Source organism: Chrysemys picta, chromosome 13 (genome assembly GCF_011386835.1).
Source record: "Chrysemys picta bellii isolate R12L10 chromosome 13, ASM1138683v2, whole genome shotgun sequence".
NCBI lineage: Eukaryota > Metazoa > Chordata > Testudines > Emydidae > Chrysemys > Chrysemys picta.
In genome coordinates this window covers 48,143,423-48,167,096 of record NC_088803.1, presented here as the reverse complement: position 1 = coordinate 48,167,096, position 23,674 = coordinate 48,143,423, and the positions used below count along the sequence as shown (strand labels likewise).

The following is a 23,674-nucleotide window of genomic DNA, read 5'->3' as shown; positions in this document are numbered from 1 at the left end:
GAAAATTGGTGCTTAGATTTTTTATAGCCCACCGTGTGGAGCTATTTCATCCAGCAGCAATAGGTAGGTCACCTCTAATTACCAGGGGTGAAATCCAACTCAGTGCGCCTTGCTCTGTCTCATTAATAAGGAATGAATATGAAAATTCATGGCTGGGAGTTTTCTCTTGGGAAAACACCTAGGCACACATTTCTATGGTTTATTACAACTCCCTGCTAAATTGAAGACTTTGGAGTTATAAGCGTATCGATCCAAACTCTTCCCAGGTGAAGCTGGTGCTGGAGTACCCCAGCGACGAGTTAGTAACTAGAGCGGGTGGAGAAAGGTCGTTCTGGTTCACGGAGGATTTTCGATAGGTCAGAATCCGAACAAAACCAGACTTGGAATGCAAATCAACAGGTTTTAAATGATTGGTGAAAGGGAATGGAGCTTTGGCACCAGAGTTGTCCACCTGGAAGGCTGCCCCAGAGACGCGGACCCTTGAAGCTCTGGGCGTCTGGGCTGCTGAGGAGCCGCAAGCCTGGGAGCTTGGGAGTCATGGCTACCAGGCATGGCACACCAAGCGGGCTGCCAAGGAGCCAGGTGGCTGATCTAGCAAGAGGCCAGGCAAGTTTCATTAGGGGCCTGGCGGGCAGGGCTCCATCACATCTTCATTGAAATGGAACCGTCTCCATGGAACATTTCGATTATGAATCAGCAAATTCAGATGAAAAAAGGTTTCAGTGGCATTTTTTCACCCAGCTCTAATTATTAGTATTTGTATTACAGTAGCACCTAGAGGTCCCAACCGACAGCCTGAGTGTGTGTGGTGCGGTACATACACAGAACGTGCTAAATAGGCAAAGGGTGCGAGTGGGGAAACAAAGAGGGGAAGTGACTTGCTTTAGGTCATACAGCAGATCAGTGGCAGAGCCAGGCTTCTTCATTCCCACTCCAGTGCTTTGTGCACTAGGCCACGCTGCCTTTCCTGCGGAGTATGGTTCTCTTTATAACTGCCTACATGGATAGATTAGATAGGTTAGCTAAAAACATTAGAGAGGCCGCTCTTCAGGGAAGAAACTGGCTCTTTATATGTGTTTGCACAGCTCCTAGCACAATGGAGTCCCAATCCTAATTAAAGCTCTGAGTGCTAAAAGAATATAAATATTAAATAATAAGACAGATCTCCTGGAATTACACTAGGGATGAATTTTGATCCTTCTGTGGTATATCGAGAGGCTCATCATCTTTGCTATGTAGACTGAATGGCTGCTGATACAGGAGCTCTTTGACTGGTGCCATTCAGGTGAATGCATGGCTATTCTTAGCTTCATTTAACTCAGTAACGGAGAGATGTGACTCATCTTTCAAACTGTGTTGTCCCTGGTCTATAATTAGTTCACCAATAAGTGTCATGTGCTCTATTACAGTTAGATCATAAACTCTTCAGAGCAGGACTCGTTGGAACATTGGGCACTGGGCACTGTCTAGCTAATCATATTTGGACCCTTTTCTCTGAATCAGAGTGATGGCATCTCATATTGAAGAAAACAAGAATCCAATGCACTCAAGGTGTCGGATCTTTCATTCTGAAGCAGTTATTCACTACCCGTTAAGAACACACGAGCAGATCATGGAAGGCTGAGGGTGGCCAGGGCAGTCTAAGATGCCTGTGAATTCTGTGACCGGCACTGGATATTTACTTCCTTTTTTGGCCAAATTCCTTCCTCTGCCTTCTGCAGAAGTCTCACTGTCAATGGCTGCTGCTTGGTTTTTATTGCTTTGCATCCCATTTTTTCAGAGGCAAATCCTTTAATCATCAGTAGGATCAATGTCTGGGTGGGTGGGGTTAGTTCAGGAACTCTTAACACACCTTCATTTCTCCTGCCATGATCATCTTCAGTGTGTGTCTCCACTACTTTCTCTTACACTGCAGAGCTGCTGTTAGTGCCATGCTAGCTCTGTCTGACAGCCTCTTCTCTGCTATAAACCTCTGCTTTCAGGGGTTTATAACTCAAACGTCAAATACTGAAGCCTAGCTCACAATTTTCCCACTTGCAGGAGTCTATCTCAAAGCCATATATTTCACCCTGTTTTTATTACAAATAGTACTTAGCACTCAAAGTATGGCTCCAAATGCTGGGCACTGAGGAAGAGATGGGAGGCAGATCTTGAATTCAGTGGAAATGAAAAGGTTAAGATGGATGTTACAAGGATGGACCGAGTTCAGAATAAATGAATTAGGGGAAGGGAAAGGTAGTACCTATTATAGACATGAGGGGATTCTGGCTTTCATGGTTTGGGCCTGGGAAAAGAACATCAGAAGAATATATAGGAAATAGGGTTTTAAACTTAGAAGTGGAGGGTAAGAGAAAGGTTTGAAGACCCAAAACTGGATGGACAGATGTCATACAAGAGGATTTGATTACCTGCGGAGTTTCCGAGGAACTGCTTCAAGACCGTCTGGAATGGAGAAGGAAGACTCAAAGAGCTGACCCCATAGAGGTGGGGCTAAGGCTAGAAGAAGAGGAAGAAGACTTAGCACTCAAAGTGTTCTACAGATAATAACTAATTAAACCTCACTGCTACCCTGCTAGGTACGAAGGTCGGTGTAAGTATGTTCCTCCCATATCCTAGAACTTTGGATGGACACACTGTAGATAAACTGAAATAAATAAAATACCCTGATGGAAAAGTTTTATGGATTTTAATAGGTATGCAAGCAATAGAGTTCAACAGAAACACGAGGCCCGGTTCTGCCAACTTTGTGTATGTGAGCTGGATCCAAAACCGACTGAAGTCATTGGAAAGACACCAGTAGGCTTTGGATCAGTCTAAAATTGGAACATTTCTATGGGCCAGGCCCAAAGCTCATTGAAGTCAACAGGAGTATGTCCATTGACTTTCCAGGCTTTCAATGAGGCCCTTATACAGAACATGATGGTAAAGCTACGACTTTCTATGAAACTATAGGATGGTCAAAAACAACATACAGAAAAGTTATTCTTTTCTAATTCTATGGGATTTTCCCTACAGGAAGATAAGGGATATTAAAGGGATCAGAAAGGTTAAAGGACTCATTCTTTATCTTTAAGGTTCCATGGACTTGACCCCTCAGTGTGGTTTTATGCCAGTCCCAGCAGCTAGGCTGCCTCTAAAGATATCCTGCGGTGTTCACCTTAATGGACTAATCCTAAAAGTGAGCCCTTTGGACTCAGTGCAGGCCAAGCAGGCACCGTCATGACTCACAGGATCAGGGCCTGATGTTACTACTCTGACCTCACCCCCTGGCATTCTCTTAGCCTTTAGCGGAGACATTTCAAAACAGCTACTAGTGGGCATACCTTACTGCACTCTATTTCTTATGAGGGCGTGAGGGGAACACTTTCTCTTGATAAACTAGAAAATATGGGAGGGATTAAAAAAAAGTCTTGGCAAACAACATTCGAAACGATTTAGAACAGGCAATCCATCGTTAGTGACCAAGCAGTTACTTAGACTGTACACTCCTTGGGCCAGGGATCATATGTGTATGTACAGTGCCTAGCACAATGGGGCACTGATTCGCAGAGGGTGGCCTGTGGCTGCCACTGCCATACATATAATAGATAATTATTATTAAAAGTTCTCTTGAACGTATCACCTCTAAAGAAGAGTTTCCATTTCTCCTGCCTCTCCTTTTCTCAGCTCCTCATCCTAAGGAGACTGCTCCCTTTTTCTAGAGAGAGGTTTTCAGCTGCTGAGGAAGCTCTGGTGAAAGAGGTGGACAGGTGCCCATGGCAACAGGATAGCTAGTGGGCCTGACAAAGTCCTGCTCCATCACAGAGCAAAAGCTTCTGTAATCAATTATCAACAAGCAATCATTCATCTGCAAGTCTGGCACCTACCCTTGAGAACTGACTTTCTTCTCTGAAAGGATTTCCTTTTTCAGAGGTCTTCTCTCAGGACATTTACAGTATTTTTCCCTTTCCAACATCAGGCCTTGTAGGATACTCAGGCTGTATTGAAGGGGCATTTGCTTGAAAGACTAATTGTCAGCTTTATGCTCCGGAGTTCATCTAGCCAGGCTCTCCCTTGCTTGTTCCCTGATCCTGCACATCTCTGAATTGGATTCAGATTTCAGCTCTGGCCAGCTCCTCCAGATCTAAACCAGCCACATCCCATTCATGTCTCCCCAGACCCACTGCTTTCTGCTCTCCTGTCCCTGCTTTGGAATATCTCGGTTTTGAGCACATTCACTTGTCTTTTATGTAATTTGTCTTTCACTCTCCGCAACCCGTTCTGATAGCTCTGACCCTCATGGGCTCTGTATTCCAGCAAATGCCTGGCTCAGTCCCCTCAAGCCAAAAGGGGTGCTTGTTTTAACAATATAGCTTCCTCTGCAGCCCCAGCCATTCAAGTAGAGTCCATTTCCCTCCTGCTTTCTTCCCGGGTTGCTTTTCCTCGTCCAGTGGTTTTCCTTTCCATTTTTTCCGTACAAGACTCATTGTTACCTCAGGCATCAATAAATGCTAGCAGAGGTCAAGGAAAAAGCCTTCTACAGGCCTGGTAGCCAAATTTGCTCTATACTAGTTATTCATGTTTCTCTGAATTGTTCTGGTCCCCCCCCTCCAGGAAGCTGTGAAAGGTAGAGGCTGTTAGCTGTACCATGCTGGGCTGTGAAACTCCACAGGGCCAACCTGTGGCTTCGGAGCCACACGCAGCTCTTCAGAAGTTAATATGTGGATCTTTGTATTGGCACCGACTCCGGGGCTGGAGCTACAGGCGCCAACTTTCCCATGTGCTGGGGGATGCTCACTGCTCAACCCCTGGCTCTGCCACAGGCCCTGCCCCCACTCCACCCCTTCCCACCCCCTCCCCTGATCCTGCCATGCCCTCGCTCCTCCCCCCCCCCAAAGCCTCCTGCACGCCACAAAACAGCTAATCGGGAGGTGCGGGGAGGGAGGGGGAGGTGCTGATTGGCGGGGCTGTCAGAGCGTGGGAGGTGCTGGGAGTCAGGGGGGAGCTGATTGGGGGCTGTGGACGTATTACTGTGGCTCTTTGGCAATGTACATTGGTAAATTCTGGCTCCTTCTCAGGCTCAGGTTGGTCACCCCTGCACTAAGCAGTTGAAATCCTTAGCAGAAAAATCTGTCCTGCACATGGCTGAAAATGCCTTTAAAATTGATTATAAACTCATTGGACCAGAGCCTCAGCTGATGTAAATCAGTGTGCTATTATTTATGTGTTTCTTTTTGTATTACCACAGCGTCTAGGAGCCCCACTCGTGAACCAGGACCTGACTGTGCTAGGTGCTGTACAAACACAGGACACAAAGATGGCCGCCCTCCCAAAGATGTTACAATCTCAGACAAGAGACAGACATGGGAATCCAAGAAAACAGTGAGGAAAATATTGGTCCACAGGATAAACAGTGGTGTCAGCACACCAGCCGCCTAACCCTTGTCAAGTTTTTTGTAGGCCTCATGGCAAAGGTGTGGTTCCATTAGCTTCAATAGAGCCAGGCCAATTTATACCAACTGTCGCGCTGGCCTGCTGTTTTTAATTGTGTTCCCAGCTATATGATATTATTCCTCACTAAGGATGAGCTACACACATAGGAACGCTGGTTCGTTTTGCTGGGTTGGTGGCAAGTGGTCGGGGTGCTCCAGTGAATCTGGCCCATCATGCTTAGCCTTCCAAAAGAACAAAAAGCACCATGGAGCTGACACAAAGTGAGGAGAAATTCAACCCAAAGGGAGAGTTTCTGGGAAAATGTGTTAAATTTATTCATTAATGAACTGGAAAAATGGAGGGGAGCAGTAAGGTAGCAAATGAAGAGTGAGCTAATAGGGTTAATTAGCTACAGGATCAATTAACTAGAAAGCCTGCAGCTGCAAATGCTGTAATATACAGAATGGTGTGCTTACCGCTGTAAATATACAAACCTGCTGTGTAAGGACTCACTCTGCCCTGGGGCTGATCACTTTCAACTCCCGCTGTGTATAAGGACCTTGGCAGTTCTCAGGATCAGGACCCAATTACAGCTTGACACAAATAACGTTGCCATTTCTAGTTCACCACCAGTCATTGTTTCCAAAGTAGCAGCAACTGTAAGCGAAATACCCTTCGCTCCCCCTTCCCCGCACTTAGCATCAGCCAGCTAATTCATGTATTTGGCATTTCACTGTTAATTCAAAGATGCAACCACTGGAAGTGTTAGAACTTGGAAAACAAACACTCCACGGGCTTTGGCTTTGATGATGGTTAAACACCTTACGCATATAACAGGTTACACCTCTGAGATTTCTCAAATCAACTGCTATTTAACAACAGCGTACAGAGAGGGTGAATACTAAACCAGGCCCTCAGAAGGAAAACAGGCGACAGTTTTCAGGAGGCAAAATCTGAAGTAAGTTTTTTTAATTGCGTATGTGCATGTGTGCATAAGTTTGTGAGTGTGTAGTGTGCATGTGTACGTGTGTGTGCGCGCATTCACGTGTGTGTTTATGTGGGGAAACCTCTTCTTGTCTTCGGTGGGGGCAGGATCAGCGCTAAGGTGTGTGTAGCAGGACATTTTCACTGACAGCTGGGCAGATGTTCAAGGTCCAGGTGCTTACAAGAAAGCAGCTGCCAATAAAATGAATGCAGCCTGTTGAGGAGAGCCATAATTCTGATTTCACACAGTTGTGATCCACGGGTTGGATGTTAAAACAATCGACCCCTGATTCTCTCTGTGGCTTGAGTCTAATCGTTTTGTTTTGTTTTTAAATACAGTAACTAAATTAACGAAAAGATATGCCACTCGTAGTATGATTCCAGCAGGGGAAAGTCTGGCAATCCTTAGGAGGAAAAGCTATAGGTATCGCAGGGAGGATAACCTCAGTAATAATAATAATCCCGAGATCTTGTACAGCATTTTAATGAAATAAGACAGCAGAGAAAGGATCCTTTCCTTTGCCTTCTCCATGTAGCGCTTAGGTTCTTCAGTGCAGGAATGTCTGCGCTACAGCAGCACGGCAGTACTCCAGTCATGGAAGGGCTGTAGAAAATCCACTCCTTGAGAAGTTGGGGGTTACACTGGGGGTTGGGTGGTAATATCAGGGCGTGATATTTTTCAAAGTCCTGAGCAACATAGCTAGGTTGACTAAAGTTTTAGATATAGACCAGGCCTAAGTGTTTGTACAGTGCCTATCATAACGGCCTAATCACATTTAGGGCCTCTACTAGCCACTAAATACGACGAACAATTCTGTCTATACAGAGCTTTCGGTGATGACAAACTACAAAAGTCCTCGGGCAAGTCACTTAACCACTCAGTACTCAGTTTCCACATGTGTAAATGGGGACAATAATACTTCCTATGAGGCTGAATTAATTCATATTTATAAAGCACGCTGAGCTTAGATGGAAGATGCTATATAACAGATACACAGACAAAGATTATATATTAATGATGCATTTTCAGTGGTCACCAACAGTCCTTGGTACAATTATTCCTTCTACTGTATCTCGTTGCAGTCTCTCTAGTCCACTCTGCTTACATTCTCTGATGCAGTCTAATGGTCCTTATTTGCTGTAGCTACTCATAAGTCCTTTGCTATCCACTCTTCATTTATTCCTACCCCCCTCAGTAAACTGATTATAGTTTAATCGTTTGCTCACCAGTTTTAAGTCACTAAGGAAAATGTTATTATTACTCCACCTCTATTTTATGTTCTTTTAATTATTTCCACCTCTGTGATTACTCTAATTAGCTAACTGGTTTCTGATGGCTGTACAGTAGCTGGGATTATATTTTCATTAATCACCGTGTTAAACCCGTCCATTTAGAGTCTGTGATTTTGTGCATTATGATTTGAAATAAGTCAATACCAAAGTAATCTGAAAAGGAAAAAAAATCCATACAAATAGACATTATATTAGTCAGCAGGTTGGCTGAGAGACTAATATATTTAGAAATGTTATGATTTACAAGCACAAACAAGCCATTTATTTAGCTCCTATAATAAAGATAAATCAGGAGTCTCCATTCATACCTATTTAAGGTGACTTCTTTGATCCAAGTCAGATGATTGACGGGTTAAACTGGGATCAGAAATAAAGAAACTGACAATACATTTCCTTTATTCCCATAGAGGCAACAAAGAACTGGGCTTCATATACAGTTTCTCTTTGTCATGTGAGAAACACAGAACTGCAGAAATGAAAGTGTATTCTTCATCATCGGGAGACTATTTCTTCCCAGGCACTCCAAACATGGAGTTTGTGAAACCAACATTCACAAAGTAAATTGATATTTCATGATAGTTTACAATAATCAAAACAAATCGAGGTTGCTTGACCTTCATTGTTTAACCATAACTATGAGGGACTATTCCTCTCAGTTGTGAAAAGCGACATAATGAGACTTTGTACGTATACAGCTCTCAAAGTCCTGGACCAACGCTGGCTTGAAACACCCCTGTGAAGCAGGTAGATAATTATTATTAGCTGGAGACATTGAGGCAGAGATAAGGTGAGATGCCCACAAAATCACAGAGCAAGAAGCAGAACTCACTCTTGTAGGCCAAGCTGCTTCTCATGGTTTGTTAACATAGCACTGCGCTGACACAAACACCACACATTTAATTTCACACTTATGTTCTACGGGTGGAAGCCTGGCTCCATTAAAGTCAATAGGAGTTTTGCCATTGTCTTCAACAGGGCCAGGATTTCTCCCAATATCTCTGCCACAGACTTGTTCCGTCACCTTGTGCAAGTCACTTAACCTCCCCACGTGTCAGGCCCCCAGGCCCACCTGTCTTCAATATCTTTGAAATCCTCAGATGGAAGGTGGTATGGGAGTGCAAAGCTTTGTTATTACGGATACCAACATGGGGATCACAAAGTGCAAACACTCTGAGCTCTTCATAAGGCAATGGAGACACAAAGGAGAAAAGAAGAGAACCGTGGAATTTTATAAATCAGAGCTATTTTAGTTTCCAAAGGCTGAAAATTGATTACGCTCTGAACTAGCAGAGAAACTACAGATCTGTTTAGACTTTAGATTCTCTCCCTTTCTTTTTTCTAGGCCAGTCCTGCATATCATCAGGTTCACTGAAAAGCAATCTCCTTACGTTTAGCATCATTCAGTCTGTTTGAGGAATGATACTCACTGTAGCGAGCGTCTGCCGTTGCTGCTTGGCGGCGATAGGATCGGGCAGTGCAGCGGCTTGGGCTGAACACAAACACCTGGGCTGGGTCCAAACCAGGCAAGTGAAATGGAAAGGGTCCATTTTCTGCCTACTTTCTGCACTACCCAGAAGCATCTCCTGCAAAACAACCTATCCCTCTTTAAGTGGGGGCATAGAGGGTAATGTGCTCTTGTTTCTTGTCCGCCACACAGCATCAGGATTTACTAGAAATGTCTGTCTCCAATGTCTCTGCCCAAGGCAAAGCTTCCGATCTGTTGTTAGGGAAGGGCCAGGCCAGAACTAAAACCCTGAATCCAAATCCCCCTGAACTTCAGGATAATGGCCCCTGGATCCAAATGTCTGTTTGGGATCCAGCCCATAGGGCCGGCTCTAGGATTTTTGCGGCCCAAAGCAAAAACAATTTTGGCCGCCCCCCGTTCTTTAATTACCCCACCCCCGGCCCCGCCTCAACTCCGCCCCTTCCCCAAATCCCCAGCCCTGCCTCCTCCCCCCAGGCTCTCAAGCCTGGGAGGGAGGGGGAGCAGCGGCGCGCGAAACGGCCGCTCGGGATCTCCCCCTCCCTCCCAGGTTTGAGAGCCTGGGAGGGAGGGGGAGACCCCGAGCCGCCGCAGCGCGCAAAACAGCTGATTCAAGCGCCGCTGCTCCCCCTCCCTCCCAGACTTGAGAGCCTGGGAGGGAGGGCGAGTAGCGGCGCGCGAATCAGCTGTTTTGCGCACCGCGGCAGCAGCAGCAGAGGTGAGCTAGGGCGGCCGGGGCACATTTTTAGGGGTGGCATTCTGGCGCCGGCCATGCCGCCCCTAAAAATGTGCCGCCCCAAGCACCAGCTTGTTTTGCTGGTGCCTAGAGCCGGCCCTGCCAGCCCAACAGCTGTTTGCTGTTCTGCTCAGATCTTCAAAAGATCTTCTTTAGAAATGGGTGCACTGGGCACGTCTGGGGAAACACAAAAGGTAATTTGGGTATTTTCTCCAGTTGCAGGAAAGGCTGTAGAAAAATTATAGCAAATGAATACCGTTCAAAGCAGAAATCAGCAGCGCCACAAACTGTGCAGATACAGGGACGCTGCAGAAAGGAACACACACTGAGTTTTTCTGAACCCCTTACAAATGCTGACGCTGTGCAGCCTTCGTAAACTGCCTGGAGCTCAGGAAAGCTTGCTACCAATTTCCATATGTAGTGTCCTGAATTTTCCAACAATCAGTAGCCACAGGTTTGTCTTATACCTTCGACAAGTGTTTCTAGCCACGACGGACAACTGGCCGGCATGATATGTATTCCCATACTCAGCCCGTTAGTGTAGTAAAAGATAGCTGATCTTAGCTCAAAGCGGAGTATATTACTCTCAGTGTGTCACTAGATGAAATTTCTGGGAGCGGTTGTATTTCTTTTCGGCTCTTTTCAAAAATTGCATCGGTTCTTTTTCATGGTGGCGCGGACAAAGAATGTAATGTATTTTGTAAAATGGGAATGGATATGAAAATCTTGAAAGAGCTACTAACCTTTTATAAGTAATCCACACAAAATGGTGCTTCTCTTCATCTTACCAGCTTGTATTTCTCTATGCCAACTCTTTCCTGAATTATAGTTCTGTTATCTGACTTTACGGTGATGGGTGTGTCTTAGAGGAAATATATCCTTCCAGTTAGTCTGCAGGTAAGGGGAAGACTTTGCATTAGTAATAATAGATGCTACTGTTTTAAAAAAGTGACTTTGTATAGAAGTTTAGGTAAGATTCTCAGTTGGTGTAACTAAGTGTTGCTCCACTGACTTCAGTTCAACAGAGCTTACAGGGATTTACATCAGTTGAGACTCTTTCTCTTTATATTTAAGTCACTAGTCTAATAAGAACATTTTCAAGATGCACAGGAAAAAAAAATTAAATAATGTTAAAAACTGTTTTCCATCGCCGTCTCGTCCCCTCCCCCCCCCCCCCCCCCCAGTTGGAATAACTGAAAACAATCCAATATAAATTAATCAAAGCCTGGAACACCAAGTAACTGTAAAAAGCTGTTGTCTGTTTAAAGCTAGCATAGGTATTACAGATGTTATAGTTAGGCCTGGTCAAAAATTTTCCATCAAAACTGGGTGTCAAATTGAGGTTTTGTGTGAAATGTCTGCTTTCTGCAGAAAATTTTTACTTTTGTCAAAAAACCTGAGCAACTGAAAACTTTCTGGTTTTTGTCCAAAAACGGAAAAATTTCAGCTGAAAACTAATTAATTTCCATTGGAAATTTCACTCCAGGTGCCTCATGGGAATTGGAGCTTGAGTGCCTCATGTCCCCATTCTACTCTATGAACCAGGCTACAGTCTACATCTTCCACAATGCACCACATCATCTCACATAGAAAGGATACCATGGTGCATCATGGGCAATGTAGTCCAGCCAGGGAAATCTAGCCCATAGAGGAGAAAAAAATTCCAACCAACTCTAATTACAGTGAGCTAGAAGGCTAGTAGATAAGCTAGATCCTGATACTCCAAAGACTGACATGAAGCTGGATTTTAAATATTCTTCAGTGATCAAGAATGAACCCCCCACTATTTGCTGGGAAAGTTTGGATCTGGATGCACACTTGATGCCTTGGCCAGTTCTAATATCCTCAATGAGGAGAGAAAGCAAACACAATCAACCAAAGTGCCTTTGACTGAAGAGAGACCATCTGACTGGAACCCAAATGCTTTACATGCCAAGACAGCATAGCTTCTGACTCATTAGTCCTTTCATCAAATGGCTGTCCTTTTTCTGCTAACTACTCAGGATAGGCCGTTTATTAAAATGTGCATACAGAATCATGTGCAGACTGGAGAATGGACTACCATACCACTTTTTAAAATCATCTATAGACAACATAGGGGAATGCTTTCTAAAGCCAACAATATGGAGTTGTGAAACAATCTAGACATGTCTAGTTTAATAAATTGGCGTGAGTTGTTTCCTGCATAATCTTGTCAGATTGTTTCAGGCTTCCGTGGTCTCCATTTGTCAAAAGTTATGACCTTTTTGTATCTGAAATATTTCAGTCTTTCTACTTACCTAGACGCCAGTTCAGCACAGCACTTAAGCACGTGCTTAACTTTGAAGTCAACGGGAGATAAGCACATACTTCAGTGATTTGTTGAACCGGGTCTTAGACAATAATTGCAGTATCTCCACTACCACAGTGGGATAACTACTGGCAAATGTTGACTTTTTAATGGTGCCTCTGTATCTAGTTATCTCAGTATCCCTTAATCTCATACCACAGAGAATCAATCTACAGTATGGGCCGACAGCTGAAGAAGTGCATCTAATCTGTGTTATAAGGCGAAGTCTTGTTCTAGGTTTCTCAGAGTTTGGATAGAGTGAGAGGGACTTTGAAAGAAGCTACAGTAGAGTCACTACTTAAGGAATTAATTGATTTAAGGCAATATTTCTGTACAGTGTAACTTAATGAACCACGTAAGTAATGCTCATAACTTTTCAGTGTAAGGGACAAAAACCAATGTTGCATTTAATTTTTGGTCTAGATGGGCTAAATCAGTTCCAAAACCAGCAAGTATGGAAATGAAATTTATTCTGGTATCCAGGACCACTTTCCTGTAATGGCTGGGTCAGCTTTGTCAAAGGGTTTAAAATAATGCTTTCAATTTGCCTTTGAAGCCTATGATTTTTTGATCACCTTCACTGCCTGTGTTTGGCTCCAGCAGAGATGAGAGAAATGGGCAGTTATTTCACGTGAGAGATTGAGAGGATGAGGGAACTGACATCACAAGCGACCCTTCAAACAGAGACAACATTTGGAATGAAGTATTTCTTCAGGGAAACATCTCAGCTTGCTTTAGCCTCAGATTCTGATATTGTACCCCAAATAAAGATTGCACAAAAAGGCATTTGCAATTGTGCAATTGGATGATACACACATGCAACTAATTGCATTTGCAAGGGGGAAAATTAGAGGACATGCCTAAAAATACCTCCAAAATCGTTTGAAGGTACATTTTCTGGGGGCGAGAGGTTGAGCTTCCAAGAAGAGTGAGCTCCTTGGGCTAGATCTGTAACTCTTTTCAAGCATGCTTCCAAGGTTCATTCCCCTCCTTTTGTGTCTGAGTGATGGTCACCATCTTAGCCAACATCCTGGGGTCTGAATTGGGGAACCTCCAGAACTAAAAGGACAAGCAGCCTCAGCTCTAGCTCATACTGGAACAGAGCTGTATCTTCTGCAAACTGGGCTCGGGGGCTGGAGGGAGACATGTAGCTCATTCCAGTAGCTTACACATACAGTGGATGGCACCTGCATGTGTGGGCAGACGTCCATTTCTCGCATACCCGAGTCTGGCAGTTTATTACCTACTTCCCTTGTTCGGACATGCGAATGCATGTATTCAGAGCCACATCTTGAGAGGTGGGACTAGGGTAACCAGATGTCCCAATTTTATAGGGATAGTCCTGATTTTGGGGTCTTTTTCTTATCTAGGCTCCTGTTACCCCTCACCCCCTGTCCCGATTTTTCACACTTGCTGTCTGGTCACCCTAGGTGTGACTTGCAGCTGTTCAGCATTTCTCAGGATAAGGCCCTTAAACCTGAACACAGCAAGGCACCTAAGCACATGCTTAAGTCGGTCCCGGTTCAACCGAGCACTTAGTTCTGGTTGAACGAGACCCTAAATGGGTGTCCTGTCACTTTTGCAGGCACAGTCCATTGTATGTGTACAAATGTCGGGGCGGCTCTATGGTTTTTGCCGCCCCAAGCACAGCAGTCAGGTGGCTTTCGGTGGCACGCCCGCTGGCTACGTGGATTCAGCGGCATGCCTGCAGGAGGTCTGCTGGTGCCGCGCCTTCAGCATCCCCGCCACCGAATTACCGCCGAAGCCGCGGGACCGGCGGACCTCCCACAGGCATGCCGCCAAAGGCAGCCTGGTGACTGCCCTCACAGCGACCGGCAGGTCGCCCCCTGCGGCTTGCCGCCCCAGGCACGTGCTTGCTATGCTGGTGCCTGGAGCCGCCCCTGACAAATGTAAAGGTAAACTGAAGGCCATTTCAAAAAATAGTCCTTAGAATCTCTCTGCAGCTAACTGCCCAGAAGGGAGAGGAAACCCTTTAAAAAACAGGGTTGAATCTAAACCAGTCATCAGTAATGACACCAAATAAATGTAGGAAATAGCTCCATAGACAGTTGAGATATGGAGCTCTGAGAAAAAGAAGATCCACATTACCATTATGACTCATTTCGCTCTGTCTGGTTGCTTTTTCTTCCATCTCTTCTATGACATAGTGTGTTTCTTTGCTTCATGCTATAGCACCAGTGCTGATAAAACAACACTTAGTCCAACACCCATTATTCATCTTCATCTCATTTTTGCAGGTGTTGAAATACAACTGTAATTAATTCAGGTGCAAGGCAGATTGAGTGACTCAGCTATCCCTGGAATTTTTGGTGCAGTTTTCAGGTCAGCACCAGCTTCGCTCTACTTTATATAACTTATTTTCTCCAATGTTTCAATTAGGGCTATCAATTAATTGCAGTTAAATCAAGCGATTACGCCAAACAAATTAACTAGATTTAAAAAAATAGTTGCCATTAATTGCAGTTTTAATTACCCTGTTAAACAATAATAGAATACCAATTTACATTTATTATACATATTTTAGATGTTTTTCTACATTTTAAAATATCTTGATTTCAAAGAAGACAGTGCTCACTTTATATTATTTTTATTACAAATATTTGCACTGTAAAAGAGAAACAAAAGAAATAGTATTTTTCAGTTTACCTCATACAAGTACTGTAGTGTAATCTCTTTATTGTGAAAGTGCAACTTACAAATGAAGAATTTTTTTTTACATAACTGCACTCAAAACCAAAACAATTTACAACTTTAGATCCTACAAGTCCTCTCAGTCCTACTTCTTGTTCAGCCAATCACTAAGACAAATAAATTTGTTTACATTGATGGGCGATAATGCTGACACCTTCTTATTTACAATGTCACTTGAAAGTGAGAACAGGTGTTCACATTGCACTGTAGTAGCCGTTGTTACAAGGTATTTACCTGCCAAATATGCTAAGCATTCGTATGCCCCTTCATGCTTCGACATATAGATTGCATTATCCTTTTAAATTATTTTTTACAGTGAAAATACTGGAATACAAAATAAACTTGAGCGCTGTACGCTTTGTATTCTGTGTTGTAATTGAAATCAATATATTTGAAAATGTAGAAAAACATCCTAAATATTCATAATACATTTAAATTGGTATTCTATTATTGTTTAACAGTGTGATTAAACCTGCGATTAACAGTGACTATTTTTATAATCTCGCGATCAACTGCATTTATTTTTTATATCCTTTGTCAGCCCTAGTTTAATCAATGAGAACTCATCTACTTTGATACAACCACGTCTAAGAAACAGTCTCAACTTAGGCTTGGTCTACACTACCCCCCTAATTCGAACTAAGGTACGCAACTTCAGCTACGTGAATAACGTAGCTGAAGTCGAAGTACCTTAGTTCGAACTTACCTTGGTCCACACTCGGCAGGCAGGCTCCCCCGTCGACTCCGCGGTACTCCTCTCGCCGAGCTGGAGTACCGCAGTCGACGGCGAGCACTTCCGGGTTCGACTTATCGCGTCCAGACTAGACGCGATAAGTCGAACCCAGAAGTTCGATTGCCAGCCGCCGAACTAGCGGGTAAGTGTAGCCAAGGCCTTAGTGATACACAAAGAGCCTGAGTCTGATCCAACTGACACCAGTGTAAATCAGGATTAACTTCAGCTACGTCACTTTTGCCCCAGTGTTGAGTATTAACATGCAACTCAGATAACAACATACGCAGATATGGCTTAGCTGTGCAGATAATTACCTCTTTTGCACATGCAGTTCTGGTAATTAAATAAGCTCAATTGCATGTGCATTTGCACCTCTAGTTTTTTTGTTTGTTTGTTAGTTGTAAATCTGGCTCTAAAAGCACTTAGAAATGTGATCATCTCCCCAGTCAGCTTTTATATGTCTTTCACAGTGCTGCACTTGCGATATTACTTTCAGGAAACAACCTGCACTCCAATCCATTGCCCCGCCTGCCCCCTTTTTGCCCCCCGCCCCCTATAACACACACGGAGGAAAACCTACTTTGTCAGAAACTAAAGCGTTTTGTGAGATTAAAATGTAAATGTTATACTCCACTTTTCAAAATATGTTTTATATTTTACTTTTGACTGCGTGAGGAAATAGAATTTTTATAACCCTGTGAAATGATTGCCACCCAGACACTTTGGCAAATAACTAAAAACCTTAATAAATAAATCCTCTGTCAGCTAGGGCTGAAAACCAAGTTGCTCGTGGTTTGCCGGAATATTGTGAATTACAAAGCAGTCTCATACAATTGGACTAGTAATCACAGGAGCACGTATTGGGCTGACTTTGGTTTCCCTAGTTGGGAGAGGGAAGGGTGAGTGTACAATGGCTCATTCAGCAGGACTAGAAATAATCAGTGTAAATTAATTTTTGGTGCATTTGCTGATTTGAAAAAAAAATCAGCAAAAATTAATTTACAGCAAGTATTTCTAGTACCAGGCCAGCGGCAATGCTGGTCCGCAGAAACTGGAAAATAATTTAACCCTAATATGTAGCTGGCACTAAAATAAATAGGTACTAATATAAACAGGTTTGCAGTCTATCTGCATCAGTATATTTACAAAGGTAGATGGCTGATGCTGCAAAGTAAGTCCCTGGCAATCGCTTTGACATGAAATTACTAGCCCTTCCTGTCACTGAAAATATCATGAAGTAGCAGAATAAATTAGGTAAGTACCTTGGTAAATGGACCATGTGATTACAGGATAAATGTATATGAAAAAATACATTAGTCCACCACCATCTTCAAATAACTTCAGGTATTTTCAATTCCTTTCAAGATCTAGTTTGAAATGGCCCTCATGGTATCTATAGGGTTTCCATAGATTCCTTCCACCCCTGTCTTTCTTAGCTATCCTCTCCATTCCCTCTACTCATCTAATACCTACCTCCAAATCTGTCACTTCTGATAATCTTCTCATTGCTGGTGCAAGAGCCTTCTCCTCTGCAGCTCCTCCCATCTGCAGCTTCTGCCTCGCTGAATCTCAATCATTATTCATTATTTGCTAGCTGGAGTAATGAATAGTTGGCATAACAGTTTGTAAACATTTATATATATCTTCATCCAAATACTTACGAATGAAAGCATCTGAATAAAATCAGGATCAGTTATCCAAGATCTTGCTATGCAAAAAGAGGGCTAAATTCATAGCCCAAAATATTTCAAAAACGATCATGATTTTGGCTACCTACATTTTTGGGTGCCCTTTGGCACACTTTTCAGAAGCCTAAAAATTAGGTCACTTGAAGCATGTCTGAAGCTGGGTACCCAAACTAACCGACACACCCCAGCTCACTAGTGACTTTTGAAAAGCTTGCCCATAATAAATATTCATAGATCTGCACATGTTTAAGGCCAGAATGGACCATTAGATTATCTAGTCCGTCCTCCTGTATAACATGGGCCATGGAATGAGTATTAGGACTGAACAGTTTGACCAGCTGTGCTCACAACAGATTGCTCGTGCATGATGGGCAAATCAGGAATCATTTGGTGAACAATTTCAAAAAACAAATACATACAACATAATAAACAGACAATTCACCAATTGACAATGAGGCTGACCTGCGAACTTAATTTTTTACTATGAAGTATTCACGCAGTTCTATCCACTAAATAAGCTATTAATAGGGACATGTTTATAGTGGACTTAAACAACCATGGTGATGTATTTTATATCAACAAACTTGTCAGCACTTGAGTGGAATCCTACAGGGCGTACAGTACCAAACCACTGCAATGATAAAGACCATGTGGCTAATGAGGCTTGGTGAGCTGTGAGCCAGCTGTATATCTTGCAAATGAAAGAACACCAGCTAAAATATGGGCTTACCATCAACTTAGGATACTGCTTTATTGGCCTCAGTCCTAGCCCAAGGTCGTTGACTGAGACCAGGCTGGGCTTTTCAACGCCCCGTGGCATCTTTAAACATTCCCTCCTTTCACCAGCTTGGAACTTGGTCAGTTTCATTTTGATGCCATTTGCTACTTCTCTGCTCTTTTCTCCAGTGAGGTCTTTTTGTTTGTTTTTATTTAATGGTGTAAATCTCATCAGCTTCTAGACCTTTTCGCCGGCCTGCTCTCCCAGCAGTGCTTCCTACGGGATCACAAATGACATATTGCATCTGCATTGAAACAAAATGAGTTCATCCCCATTTTTAGATAAGGGTGTCATTTGTAAATGCTTTATTCATAATTAATGAAATTATTACTGGATGCAGCCACATTCCTCATCCGTGTATAATAAGATACTTTGTAAAGTGCATTAGTAAAAAGCTTACAGATGAGGCTCTGACAAACCTACTGTGAAACATATTCTATGGCGTACTGCAGCTTTTGTTCAAACAATCTATGTGCAAGCTTGTGAATGATCAGTCTGGCTAGATGGTGATAGATGGTGCAAATGTTAATTAATAATAGGCTAATGTTGATAATTAATAGTAAATCATGATGATGGGATTTTGTTAGTCAGTGTTATGATAATATTCATTTCACAGAATCATAAAATCATAGAAGTTAGAGATGGAAAAGCCCCATTCAGTCATCTCAGTCTGTCTTTCTGCCAGTGCAGTACCATTCCTTACAGAGCATTTACTGCTGGGTAAAAAGTCTTGTGATCCCAGATTCATCCAACCAGGAAATATGGAGAGGCCTATTGATCTCAATGCAATTTTTATATAGTATTTATGAAAACCCTGATGCATTGTTTGACTGTAGAACATGAAGAATGAGTCATACCTGTCCTCTCACTATCAAGAGGTTATGGTGATAAGAGACCTATGAATCTATGTAACCTACGGTAAATATGTGAGGAAATAACAATGTAAAAGGTGTCTTCACACATATGATACGTGGCTTCCTCCAGCAAGTTCAAGACGACATCATACCATACCTCTTACCTTTGGTATAGAAAAACTTCTTGTACTGTTGTAACAACCTGCGATACCAAATAACACAGAGAGAGACACTTTAGAAAACTGCATGTCCTTTAGAAACAACAGAACAATGTTTCCAAGTTTTTCAGCTGACACTACATTTTCCTGCCTTATATATACAGGACTGCATCACTCCCGGCACTACATCATGTTGCATGAAGTGAATGAACATTTGCCCTTGGGCATAGGCTGCCCTGAGGAAAGAGGAAGTTCCACGTCACTGTACATTATAAAATCTGATGGACAAGGCGAGCAGTATCATTCAATGACAACTAGAGATGGCCACTTAACTCTCAATTCAAATACCCCCAAGGGAGTCCCGTCCCATTTATATTGCTGCTAGCCACTTGTGAGGCTATTCTTACAGCTGGAAGATTTCCTGGCTGATTGGATGACTATCACACAATGGTATCATGGTGTATGGAGGAACATGTTGGAATTGCAAGCTATCGCTTTAAGAGTGTGGGAAGGTGGGGCTTCCTGGTCCTGCTTGCAGACTCGGGGGCTCTGTAGTGAAGTGTGCGATCAGAGCAGTCTAGAAAGAACCAGATGGAGTGAGCTGTGCCTCTCTGCTTTAGAGAGAAGCCTGCTTTATCCATCTCTCGGCTTTTGGTTACTGTGGGTTATTATTCTGGAATCTAAGAATAAAAGTAGTGATACATTGCACCCTTCCAGTAACACTATTTTATATACGGGGTATATATATTTTTAAGCTAACTTCTCTGTGTGTATGCCAGGAACATAACAGGTAAGTAGGAGCCTAAACATGATTGGGACTGACACTGCCTGTTAAGACATGGTGCAGTGGAATTTTCAGGCTGAAGATAAAAATGGGGTGACTTGAAGAATTGCCGTTCTTTGGAGAAAACAGATCAGAACCTCAAGAGACTAAATTTTCTGCCAGCCTCAAGAAGGGCTGATTTCACATGCCTTGTTTTGCATGCACAATTGCACCATGCAAAATCCCCATTGGCAAATACGTCAGTGGCCTTATCTGTTAGCAAAAGTGGCTGGTGGGTAAGCAAATACAGAGGTCCAGGGCTGAAAATTGAACCATGAGTGACATTAAAAATGAACAACAACAAAACACAGCAACTAGAAAAGACCCCATCGTTCAAGTCATTTATAAACAGATGGGATAAAAAATATATTGCAGGGAACAATTCTGGTTGGCCTATCAGGACGGGATATATTTTCTATGCTAAGATGTAGGCTAGTTATTCACTAGTACCCAGATATTTCATAAGTAATCTCAACCAAAGGCATAAAATTTACCTAGCTCACTGCCATCTTCCTATAAGCAGGATCTCATGTGTTGAGAGGTACATTACATTTTGCCGATCCCTTTCGCACAGCTCTGTTACTTACCACCTTTATTAAAGTCCTAAATCCTTAAACCATGTTAATACCTATACAGCTTTCCTGCCTCTTGCAATCCACGCATACAGCTTATTGACTAGAACAAGAATAATGTTCACCAAAAGCTAAAAGAGACAAGTGTTAATTCTGGAGTTCTCTTGGTAAGAAAATTAATATCAAGGCTTTCTTTGGACAATAGAGTCCTTTGAACCGATACACAAATGACCTCTGCCCCCCTAACCCTTTCTTAACTTTGTCTTTGTTTGGTTTTTAACATTTTCATTTCAGACAAATCTGAACCAGGATTCAGTCCATTGTGGCCTCGCAGACAGACCATCTCTTATCTCACTTACGTTAGTAGCAATTATTTACAGCAGAAATGTTTAAGCATGAAAGTGGGATTACAGACAACGTTGTACCTTTGCTACAGCAATGTGCATCTTGCATTGTTTTCAACTTCCTCAACCGCTGGGCTATTTGCCTTTCCCCATCTGGAGCCATTGTCCTGAACTTTGTTCCACCTTTTAGGCCTTCAAGGTCAGAGCTTTCATTGGGCACTTGTGACCCGTGTTCTTTGCAGATGTTAAGAAGTAGGAGCAAGTTGAACACTACATGAGGTGAGGGTGGGGTTCAGCAGTATTAATACTTGGTAATAACATAGCTATTGCGACAGCTTTTAACACAGTGTTTTCTATTAAGGGTTCCTTCTTCAGTTGTAAGTACTCTTGAAATTGTGGAATTTATAGCATTGACCTAAGCCAGGCACAGATCAGGCAGGCACTATGCAAGTTTGCTCCCAGGATCAGGGATCAGCTAGTCCCAGGATCAGGGGGTTGGGAGACATAAAGGTGGCATATGCCCATATTTGACTACCCTGCTTGGATTTTCTGCTCTAGCTTTGCAGAACCTCTGGATTGGGCCGAGGGCATTACTGTAATTCCAGCCCTGTGGCCCTGTCTATATTACAAAATCTCTATGCACTCAGCATGTCAAGCATCTTTGTTCCCAGTAGCTTGGGCCTTGTCCTTAGAAAGGAAACCCGTGTTTGCCTGTAATATTTGATAATCTCTTATATTACTGAGCACATAAGGGATTTTCAGATGAACAGTATTTAAACATGAATAATTAAAATCGGAGTTAAATGAAGATATTGTACAGCTCAGTGCAGTGTAAACACACTGACTACCTGGGCTCCATTCAAATATATTCATTACTATGCCACTTTGGATCCAGACAGGTAAAAGCTTTTACTTTCATTACTAACTAAACCTGATTAAAAGTGATTATGCTCTTGACAAATTTTCTTGTGTCAGGCACTAAATTAAGGGGGGGGAGAGGTATTTTTCCAGTTACGATCGATATTGTTCTGATAAAGTCCTTCTCAAGTCAGAAAAGTTGTTCTCTGCTTAGGTTAATCTGCTTAATAAATGGCATAGGGTGTTCTCAGCTCAGGAATTACAGCACAAAGCAGGTGGAGCAACCTTAAAATCTTAGCTGCAAAGATCTCGTCACATATATTGCTTGATCCCAATGTGAGGATACAATCAATAGCCACAGGGCAGAGACCAGCAGTAGTGAAGCATGCCAGGGAGTCAGCCTGCTGGGTCGGTGTATGACAATTCAGTTCGGGAAGAAGGCTGATGGAATGCTTCTACTCTCTATGAATTTTTCTTACCTTTAAGACCGCAGTCCTAGATCCCCTGACTATAAAAGATCTGACAACTTTTGGTTTCTTCTGGCACTTTTTACTGGTGAATAAGTTGGGGATGGGGTGGGGGCGACAGAAAGAGAAAGAGAGAGAGAGGAAGAAGAAGAGAAAGATTGTTTTAATTTTGACCTCCTGCGAGTCACTTCATTAACCCTGATTCTGCTTGACCCTTTTACAGCCCAACTGTTTATTTTCTTCATGAATCTAAAACCAGATCAATCAACTCTTCCTCAAAGCCCTTTATGAAACCTTGGCTTCCAGTCAAAGTCCTGCTGCTAACAACAGACCTGATGTAAATTGAATCTCTGGGAAACAGGATTGTTCAGTGCAAACACCCATCAAACCTCCCCCGTTCCTTTTTCTCCTCAAAGCCTCACAGGTCAGTCCACTGAAAAGTGTGTGTGTGTGTGTGTGTGTGTGTGTTTCAATAATCATGTCTTGCTGAGGATTTAAATATTAGTCTTCCAAAGCTAGGTCTGTAGCACCAGATTTATTTGTATGAAAAAAACCTTCCCTTCTTGCTTAAGGAAAGATATTAATTATAGATGCAAACCCATAAATCTTTGGGCTTTAGGTGAGGCATTTGCTGGATTATAAATATAAATTGGATATAAGGGTCCTGATCTTCATATTATTACTATTATTACTTACTGTTTATTTATTTTTTTCAAACGATCAGGATCTTCAGATGAGTCAAACATTTCTGGGGAATGGCGAGCAAAGCTTTCCAAGGGTGCAAATGTTGAATTCATTAAAAGATTTTCCTTTCTAACCTGGCTCTCCACTGCATTTCACAGTCCAGTGAGTCATTAAGCATCTCGTTCAGATTCCTCCTCCTCCACCCCACCCCTGGTCCAGCTCCAGTTCTTGATTTCATTATATTGCTTCTGCCAGATCATATCAAGCCTCCTAATGTTTATTAATAATGTCCGGTGTATCCTATTGACAATGTGCCATTGTTTCTCTAAAGTCCTGCTTCCAATACAAGCCTTTGAATGTAGGTCGAAAGGTCCGCAATATATCCCAGCTCTTTGTTGAATGTGACAATTTTCTTCTCCCTTGTTTATTAGAGTAGACCCGTGGTGTCCAGCACTAAGCCACAGGGCCTCATCCAGTAAGGTGCCGCGCATCCTCGACTCCCACGGAAGGAGTTTGCTCCACAGCACTTGGCAGGATAGTACCAAGTGCTTAGATGTGGCAAGTATCGATAACTGTGATCAGGGCCGGCTCCAGGCACCAGCCTGGCAAGCAGGTGCTTGGGGCGGCCATTACGGAGAGGGGCGGCACGTCCAGCTATTCGGCGACAATTCGGCAGACGGTCCCTCACTCCCGCTCGGAGCGAAGGACCTTCCGCTGAATTGGCTCCGCAGATTGTGATCGCGGCTTTTTTTGTTGTTGTTTGGCT

The 23,674-nt window shown here is 43.0% G+C and overlaps 1 long non-coding RNA gene across 33 annotated transcripts in view; it reads right to left on the bottom strand.

The window, feature by feature from the left end:
* Positions 1-6,914: 6,914 nt before the first annotated feature.
* The window catches only part of LOC101947879 (uncharacterized), an 88,782-nt gene continuing 72,022 nt past the window's right edge, over positions 6,915-23,674 (bottom strand). For 12 of the 33 annotated variants that reach the window (XR_010592356.1, XR_010592359.1, XR_010592351.1 and 9 more), the window contains one exon: positions 12,466-23,674. This exon is cut by the window's right edge. This is a non-coding gene — a long non-coding RNA (uncharacterized LOC101947879). Of the gene's footprint in view, positions 8,423-9,861 lie in introns of those variants that run through there. The other 21 variants (XR_010592357.1, XR_010592367.1, XR_010592374.1 and 18 more) reach the window with 19 other exon arrangements.